This window comes from Etheostoma cragini, chromosome 4, assembly GCF_013103735.1.
Source record: "Etheostoma cragini isolate CJK2018 chromosome 4, CSU_Ecrag_1.0, whole genome shotgun sequence".
Lineage (NCBI taxonomy): Eukaryota > Metazoa > Chordata > Actinopteri > Perciformes > Percidae > Etheostoma > Etheostoma cragini.
The window spans coordinates 29607602-29617198 of record NC_048410.1 but is presented as its reverse complement, the minus strand read 5'-3'; the positions used below and the strand labels follow the sequence as shown (position 1 = coordinate 29617198).

General features: G+C 42.0%; 1 long non-coding RNA gene across 1 annotated transcript in view; it reads right to left on the bottom strand.

The window, feature by feature from the left end:
* Positions 1-3986: 3986 nt before the first annotated feature.
* LOC117943997 overlaps positions 3987-9597 on the bottom strand; it is a 20109-nt gene continuing 14498 nt past the window's right edge. Inside the window, exon 3 of the long non-coding RNA XR_004656471.1 lies at positions 3987-3998. This is a non-coding gene — a long non-coding RNA (uncharacterized LOC117943997). The remainder of the gene's footprint in view (positions 3999-9597) is intronic.

Below are 9597 nucleotides of genomic sequence, written 5' to 3'. Positions count from 1 at the left end.
CCCCTCCTCTGCCGGCGGGGGGAAGCAAACGAGATGCTAAGTCATGCACGACGGCGGGTGCAATCCATCAGCTCCTCTCTCGTTCACTTCGGCTGGGTTTCTGCAGAATTGGAAACAAAATGAAGACATATGGGAAATCTCACCTGTGCTGCGGAACAAAAAGGACGAGTTCTGAGATTGCTGCAGTTTCTAAAAAGCTTTTGTTTTTTACTACAAGCTTCATATTGAGTTTCTTATCACTGCACATGGTACATGTTCCTGAAAAAAGCAAGGGAGCCCTATAGCAAAGATTTCTCGTGACTGAAAAGTCACAGGCTTGAAACAGTGTTGAGTTCTAGTGTCATGATATCCTGTGAAACACAAATTAATACTTTGAATTACCGTTTCGTTTATTTATTTGTGCTGGGAATACTTGCCAAACATTTCTTTATTGCTGTTCTACAAAATGACTCATTCACTTCATTTAAAAATAAGAAAAGTCCAGTCTTGCCCCTGGCTACGAACCAGTGGGTCACAAAGATTTGAAAGATGCCGTCCCAAAAGAATAAATTACAGCAAATTAGGTCAGGTGTATTATCATTTGGTGTGTTCAAAGACACCAGGCACAGAATATTCTTGGGCCTGGAGCAATGTACACTCATGCACTAACATCACTGTAGCCACTTCAGGCGTATTTGTTTCATAATGTGTGTGTGAAAGCCAGGTAAGTACTGCAGCACTGAGGTAATAAGCTCAGACTGCCTGTCGTAGGGACTGAAAATTGCATGTAGCAGTTTTCTGTGTCATGCATGTGTGTGTGTGTGAGGGGGGGGTGAGGTGATGGGGAAAGTGGGAGTTTCCCACAACAAGACGGGTGGGGAAGCGAAAAGTGCGCCTAATTATGTTTTTCACTGTATGTCAAAATCCACGCCTCTATTTTGCAGTGAAAATTGTCCGCCTCTTAAATGTCGTACAGTCATCTGAATGACACATGTTTTTCATGTGTAAAATTGTTTCGTTTATTTTCTTAATTCTATACTTTTTTCTTGGATATAGTATAAGATTCCTGGAGAAGTGATGCTGGAAGTTGTACAAGCAAGAAGCAACCCTTAAATTTACCAATTGAACAAAGTGGCCAAACAGTGGAATTGCAAAAAGAAAAGATTAATTTTGTGATTTTATTAATCAAGATCACTCAATATCAAGATCAATTTTAATTGGAGAATTAATTATTTCAACCCAGCCTTAATATGTCAATGGAAGACACTTCTTCTACATACATCACGTGAACCAAATGGAATGGCTTTTACAAGAAGTTTCTTGGAAAAGTGGCAGCATAAATGCATTGTTAGGGTGACAAAATGAAACAGTACACAGAAGCTAATTTGATTGGGCTATGAAGAAGGTAGAAGTAAAACAATATAAGAGTTCATTCCAAGCTTGAAGGGGTTCATTCTAAGCAGCTCTCTGAACTTTACTGAAGGACGAGGGACATAATTGGACGTAATGAAGTTAAAGTGGAGAGCCAGAATCTTTGAGTCAATTTGCTGACTAGCCTTTAAAACTCTCCAGAGGTCATAAAAAAGATGGGGGAGGTGAGGACAGCAAGAGGGCGTGTGCTGGGTGTGGGTGTGGGTCTGGGTGTGTGTGTGTGTGTGTGTGTGTGTGTGTGTGTGTGTGTGGGGGGAGGGCGACAGGCTTGGGACTGGCTAATTGCAGGAGGAGAGAGAATAAAATGAGGATGAGAACAGCAAAAAGAGTTTAAGGATTTTAGTGAAGCCACGCTGTCACTTCTGCTGCAGAATAGTCGTTTTAGTTTCTCCAACCTTAGTTTTCTCTTTCCTTTAAACATTTTGACCAGCGAGGTAACTCTTGTGAAATTGTTGTAACAGTACCTTGTTAAAATATCTATATTTTTCTACCTCAGTTTAAAGTGCCTTCTGAACATTCAATGCAATTTCACAAATGGGTTTGGATGAATTCATACCATATGCACAACAACATCGTGTGACATCCTGTGAGATCACAGCGATCACCAGCCGGTGACATGACGACCGGTCACATGACAGTTAAGCCTAGCGACCTTTACGGTTCAATTTTGCCGAGGAAAGGTGCAGAGTTCGTTGGGGGGATTGTCCTTTCAGCGGCTGTTGCAGTTGAGTTTTGCCGACAATGGGTAACGACAGTTATGTTTAGGCACCAAAACAACTAGTTAAGATTAGAAAGACACCAATCCCGTACTCCTCCAGGTAGGGAAACAAGTTTCCTGGGTGAAAGTCTTGTCTTTTCCTTTCGGGACATCAACCTCTGCTCCCACGCTTGAACGCTGTGTTTTATGACCTACCCATCCCCCCTAACCTCCTCCCTAGTCTGGAGCACCCTTCTTATACAGCTGCAGTTGATGTGGTGCATCCAGTAATGAACACATAACATACAGTCAAATGCTGTGGTATTACTTTTTGTAGCTATATGTATGGATGGTTTATTCCTTCCAGCCTGAAACATTTCTAATTAAATATTTTCTATTTTAATGTCACTTTTTTTTCAAATCAGTTGTATTTAATTTCATTTACAGTATCAAATCATAAGTTATTGAGACAATTTACAGATCGTGTAGGTCCAGACCTATTCTATAAGTTATAAAGTCCCAACAGTTCTAGTAATTACCCCAAGAGCAAGCATAATGCGAGAGCTAGGGAGAAACCCGGGACAGACCCAGGCTCTTGGTAGGCAGTGTCTGATGGGGCCGGTTGGGGGGGTGATGAATAGTTGCAATACTAACAAAGAAAATAGAGCAGCGACTATATATACAATAAATAAAAGTAAGTAATGTCATAGTAGGGCGTTGCAGGGCGTTACAGTACGTAGCGTGGCACAGCAGTATGCTGCAGGGCACCGCAGGGCATAGCCGGGGGTGCAGCAGGACCACGGGGACAGTTGCAACCAAGATCTTGTTGCCATCCTAATGCTAATCCCAATCCTAATCCCAAGGAAACATGCTGGGGGAAAGAAAACATAAGGACTCCTGGGAGTAAACTTGCCAGAACTGAGTTAGTAAGGGGCCTTTCTGGGACGGGGTGCACACACATGGAAAGAGAGGACAGTGTGTCAAAGGAAGTCCCCCGGCAGTCTAAAACTAGAGCAGCAAAACTAAGAGAGACAGGGTAAAGAGGAGTCTGCTTGGGCTAGAATTCTCCCCAGCCGGATCGGGCTGTACTGGCCTGCCTCCCTCTACTTTTATTTTATTGATTATATGGTAAATTAATATGACGGCTATGAAGAGAAGCAGGTGGGCCGGGCTAGGACGCAGCAACACCTCACTCCCTTTTTAGAAGCTTTGTAAAAGGTTTCCAGATTAATCTTGAATGGGGTGTTTTAATTCTGCTTCTAGCCGTCCAATGAGTGTGTTTGAAGACGAGTGTGACGGTACAGGGACCCAAACGCAGAGACAGGCAGGCAGGAGAGAGACAAAAACAGGGAAATACCAAAAGAGATCCAAATATGCAAAAACAAAGTCCAAAATCCAAAACCAGGGAACACAGACAGTGAGAAGACGGCTCGTGGGGCCGATCCAACGTTGACCACACCGACAGGAACTCCCAAAAGGATCTGAGAGAGACAAGGGCACACCCTGAGGGTAAATACAGGAGGTAACAAGCGAACCATGAACAGGTGATACAACAGGGGAATCACATCAGGGCGGGGAAGGCAATCCCAAAGGCGGTATACACAAGTGTTACGCCCTAGTTTAGGGGTGCCTAGGACGCAACATCAACAAGAAGAAATGGCCTTATCTTCCCTGTCCCCCAAGCAGCCACAAAGCTTCTTCCTTTGTCACAATGTACATTATTGGACATTAAACATTCCATGTCGATTGTGATCACATAAATATATAGAACTAAATAAAGCTTCAGGTTGTCATACTGCGAAAAAAACAAACTAAACAATAAAAACAATACTATCTAGAAAGTAAGAACTTAACCTAACGAACAGACATGTGGTCAAAAGAACAACAAAGACTTACCTCCCTAAACTAAGAAAACAAGAGAAAACCCGAACACTTTTGGAGGTCCACCCTACACCGTGTGGCTGGCTGGCTGGTTGGCTGGTTGGCTGGCTGGTTGGCTGGTTGGTTGGTTGGTTGGTTGGCTGGTTGGCTGGTTGGCTGGCTGGTTGGTTGGCTGGTTGGCTGGTTGGCTGGCTGGTAGGTTGGCTGGTTGGTTGGCTGGTTGGTTGGCTGGTTGGTTGGCTGGTTGGTAGGTTGGCTGGTTGGTTGGCTGGTTGGTTGGCTGGTTGGCTGGTTGGTTGGCTCGTTGGTTGATTGGTTGGCTGGTTGGCCGGTTGGTCGGTTGGTCGGTTGGTTGGGAGGCGATGAGGATGAGGAATGCCTGCTGGCCTCTTCCCCACTGACCTCCGCCATCTTGCTTCCTTAAATTTCCCGTTCTCAACAGCTGCAGCCAATCATGGGTTGGGCGTGGGCAGCCTCCACCAATCATCCGCCAGCACCGGCACAGCGCTATTTGCTCACAAGAAAAGAAAACACGGGACATACGCACGGCATAACAAACAAATACGACAGCAGTCGTAACACAAGGCAGGTAGTAAAACCAGACAGGACTGGACAGAGGAACAGACTGTCAAAATAAAACAGGAAACAACACCGATGCAAGACAGGAAGTAGCACCAGGTGACAAGCGAGGAAACTGAGAATATAACAGGAAACAGTACAACTACATAAAAATAACAAATAACAGAACCTCCAACCCAACAGAAACCACAACAAGACCGGTGATTAACTTGCAGAACAGTGTCTGATGTTTGGACTCTGATTGCGCTGGGTATGAAAGAACACAATGGTGTTCTGTTCAGCTGCAGACCTTTCTCTCCCTCCAGGAGGCCAATTAATTAAAACTGAAAGATAGTCGAAATGGATGCCAGGAAATTACCTTTCACAATATAGAATGTGCAAAGTGTTTTGCAGATAATGCCGCGCTAACGTCTAGTCCGGTGTATTGAACAGAAACAAAAGGAAAGAACAAAATAATGTGGCTATTAGAAGTCATATCCAGTAAATAGGTGTGTAACATGACCACAAAAGAAATTCCAAATTTTGGAGATCTATTAAAGTCAAGAAAAAATGACATCTCAGTTTTTAAGACATTATTCTCTTGACATCCCATAAATAGCGTGTATTCCACTCTGTTATATTGTCTCTATTTTTAGGGACTTTGAAAATCATTTAAATGACCATTTCTGTGTGCAAAATGTAATATACTGTCGTTTTTTCTCTCACTATTTCCACAACAAAATCCTACAAAATAGATCGTCAACATCATATTTTGTCTATTAGTTATAGCTATCTACACAGCCTAAGACAATTACATCTGGCGAATCCTTTCTTAAGATACCACAACTGAAGAGCAGAGACGCCGGTCAGTTAACAGGCAGAGGATAAATGGAGCTATTCAGCTCAGTCACTCATGAATGTGAGGAGAGCCAGCAGGCGAATCTGCAAACAGATAATTAAACGTGATCTTTCTCCACTCTCCGCCTGATTGTTCACTGCCCTCCTCCACGCCTGCTTCCATGCTCAGGGGTCACAGGTTCACTGCTCTCTGCAGGCACTTTTCTGAAGATTCTTTCTCCGTTCTCTCCTCTGTGAGCCTGCGTCATTTTAAAACTTCCCTCTCTCTCACACACACCTGGTTGACCGTGCGCCCCATTTACTAAGGCAGTCCTCAGGCGTGGGATAGATGCCAACCTGCAGCCCTTTGCTGCATGTCACCCCCCTTCTTTGTCTTCAGCTTTCCTATCCATTGAAGATAATAATTGAAAAAACGAGACTCTAGTACTAGAGTAGAAAGTAGTTAGCTGTGTCATAAAATTAAAAAAAATCTGTTAATTTCAGTCAACAGTAACTTCAATCCAACAAGTGGAGTAAATAAAATTAGATGGCACAAAACAGCTGATATGATGTCCTTTTCCTTGTTGGACTCAAAGGTCAGCAAAATCAACATGGTTTTCCAATGAATCATGTCAAAATTCATAAATACTGACACAAAAAGCACAGCCGAACATGTCTTAGACTCTACGATTGAGTCCCCTGATGACAAACAGCTTCATTGGAATCAACTGATTTTAGTTTGACATTTTGTAGGTCAACCTGAGACTGAGAAACCCTGCATGAGTCATACGAGGTAAGGAAGTAAAGGTGCTGGTGTGCTAGTCTGGCTAGGATAAAGTCTGACATTGTGTCAAAATCTCATCATTACAGGAAACAACGTCAAACTTCAAGCTAGCAAGCTTGAAGTTTGACTTTGAAAAGGGGCACATTTTGAAGAAAATCTGGATGGTGTAATTAGGGCAGGTCTGCTTGGTTCTTTTGGGGAATGAATGTGAAGTGTTACAAATAATATGTTTACAACATTTTGTCTCTAACTGGGAGGGTTTGGGACTGATTGGTGGGGTTGCTGTGGACGAAGGACACACGGAGACTGGTAACCACGTGTCAGCTGATTTTAAACAGCTCACGTTACTGTATTGTGTGACCTGTTACCTTCATTTAATATTCTATGAAGAGTTCTATTTTGCAGTGTGCTTCACGAGAAGGAATTTTTTGCCGAGCCCCCGTCCCTGCGTCCAGCGCTCAGACCAGACTAGGACGTTTGTGATTGGAGGATCCCTGCCACTCGTATTTCATTACTTTTTGGTAATGTCTGAAGTTCTTCCACAGACTCTAACATTTTTTATGGAACTAAATGCCTGGTACCTTGATTTAAGCCATTCTGGTGTGATGTAGAAAGTTGCATGTGTCACTTTGACTGAAGATGTAAGTAGCATATAAGATGCTAACGAGAGACTTCTGTAACCTACCTAACGAAGTTGGTTCACTGCTGGCTGCGTTTTGAGGTAAGGTTAGCAACCGAACATCCATAGATAGCTAACGTGTTTTATTAATTGATTCCCATCTTCTGATATTGTTTGTAATGAGAAAGGTGTATAGTTTTCTGGATTTTACAAGTTCAGTATGACACGTTATGCCGTTTAAATCTGAGCATGCGCGACTCAATTCTGCACGCGACTTACATCGGGGAGTGACAAGCTCATGACATCAGATTGACCAGATGTTCTGATTGGTCAGATTTCGCCTCTTATTTCTTTTCAGTGGCTGGAGCTGACAGAGGAGGTAGCATCTCATCTTCACATTTACCACATAACACACACACATAAGGACATAGTTCAAAAAACGTAAATAAAAACAATGTTGTGTGGCAGGGCACCTTTAACCCTTGTGTTGTCCTCCCAGGTCAAAAATGGACAATATATTGCATTTGTCCCTTTTTTAGACTTTTTTTTAGTTTTCACTAACACCACCTTACTAGTTTTTCTACTTTTTGGGATTCATGGTACATTTACATAGAATTACACCTAATTTCTGAGTTGAAAAAGCAGAAATTATGAATTATTTTTGACCAATAGTTAAGATCCGAAAAATGAAAGTGATCAATTGTATTTGCAAACAACGTTGTATGGAATCCGTTCTGTTTTTTGGTGGTAATTTGGTTAAAAAGAAACCCATATTTCAGATGTGGACATTTTATAAAGGGGTCAAATTTGACCCGAGGACAGCAGGAGGGTTACAACCCAGAGCGTATTCTACTGTTATCCTGGAATGCATGGGAGATGTAGTCAGACCTTACTACAGAGCTGGGGATAGTTCTGGAAATGCGAGACCTCTGGTGTACTAACTGCGTCACACTAAAGTGTACTTTCACTCCGATCAGCCACTTCACTCTGTTGTCTGCAATTTTAGAAGCTGACAGCAGGCAAACTGTCTGAATATGGAGCCTCTGGACAGGGCTTTGGATAGAGTTTATTGACTCGTATTAAGAAGCTCAGTATCACAGAGCACATGCAGCCAGACTTATTCAGTGTCAGAGGAATGAAATTGAAGCCTTTGTGTGCTGTAGATGTGTGCGGCCGACTCCAACACTAATTTCAGAGTGCTTACTTAAGCTCGCCAAACTTAATGGAGCATGTGAGACTGGAGGAATCATTCTATCATAACATAATTGTGGCTTAAAAAGACAGTGCGTGTATTTGTGTGTGTGTGTGTGTTCAGGGGATTGTGAGGAGTCTGAGTTAAGAGAGTGAGATGGAGAGGGAAAGAAAGCAAGAACGGGAACACAGGAAAGCAACAAAAAGATTTATGACGAGAGAAAGTAGGACTATCAGTTCAGCAGCAGCTGTACGGTAGAAACAATGTGAAAATATGTATATAATACTGTCTCAATTTGACCTCGGTGACCCCAATATTCAGCCTCTTCCTGACATAATAGTCTAAATCTTTAAACATTTGCAGCACTTGCAATTATGCAACATGGCTAAAACACCCACTTTTTCATTTTCAGTGTTTTCAGATGGTTCCTTTGCTTTGATCTTCTCTGGTGAATCTGTTTTAAATGTGGTACATGTAGCTTTTTTTTTAAAGAACAAAATGTCACAACAAACCCTTCGAACCATATGACGATATAGGTTGTGTGTTCCCTATATTGTAATACGGCTTACAGAAGCGTTCCATAAATTAGCGCCCTTAGCGGTAAAAAAGGACCCACAGCGGGGTTTTCCATCCTCATATGTAAACCAAGAACAGCCGAATCCCAGTTCGGTTAGGTTCAGGCCCCTTAAACCACTTAGGGAGGTTTAGAGTTCATGTCATCTGTTCCACTACTTAACTTATTAAGTAATGGTGACGTGATGCAGAACGTGATTGTGAATTCAAAACAAGCGGGACACGAACCCGGCCTCCTGGGTATGGGTCATTTGTCGGACTCTTCATCCCAACTTCCCCCGTCCCTGCACGGTATGTGACGCTCATCTCCTTTATTACCTCACTTCCTGCTCTGCTCTCGTATAATTCCAGGAGGCCTGCAGAGGGCGCCGCCTCTAAAAATGTAAATATGAGTCATAAATGCTGCTTAACCCTTGTGTTGTCTTCCCGTCAAAAGTGAAAAATCAACACTTTTGTTGATGCTTTTTCTCAATATTTTTTAAAACTTTTTCTTCTGTTTTTGTCCCTTTTTTAACACTTTCAACGCTTTTTTCAATGTTTGTCACTTTTTTGATGTTTTCAACACTACGTAACACTAACTCATCAATTTTAGTTTTATTGTTATTTGGGGAATTTATGGTTGATTAACATTATTTATAGGAAATTACACATAATAATAACACTACGTAACACAAACTTATTAACTTCAGTTATACAGTTGAAATTATACCTAATGTTTGAGTTAGAAAAGCAGAAATTAGGAATAATTGAGACTAAAATTAAAAGGAATGGATGTTGATGATAATCACAGACTGGAATATGTCAACTTTTACTCAATACTATTTCAAAAACACTTCAATTTGTTTTCAAATGCTATAAAATAGAATAAGACGCCCCAATATAATGAAAGTAGAGATTTGTACTTGGCAAAGAGCGTTGGGTGGAATCAATCATGTTATTATGGGGAATTAAAAAGAACGTTGATATAGGACAACATGAGGACAACATGAAGACAACATGAGGACACTATGAGGACACCATGAGGGCAACATGAGGACAACATGAGG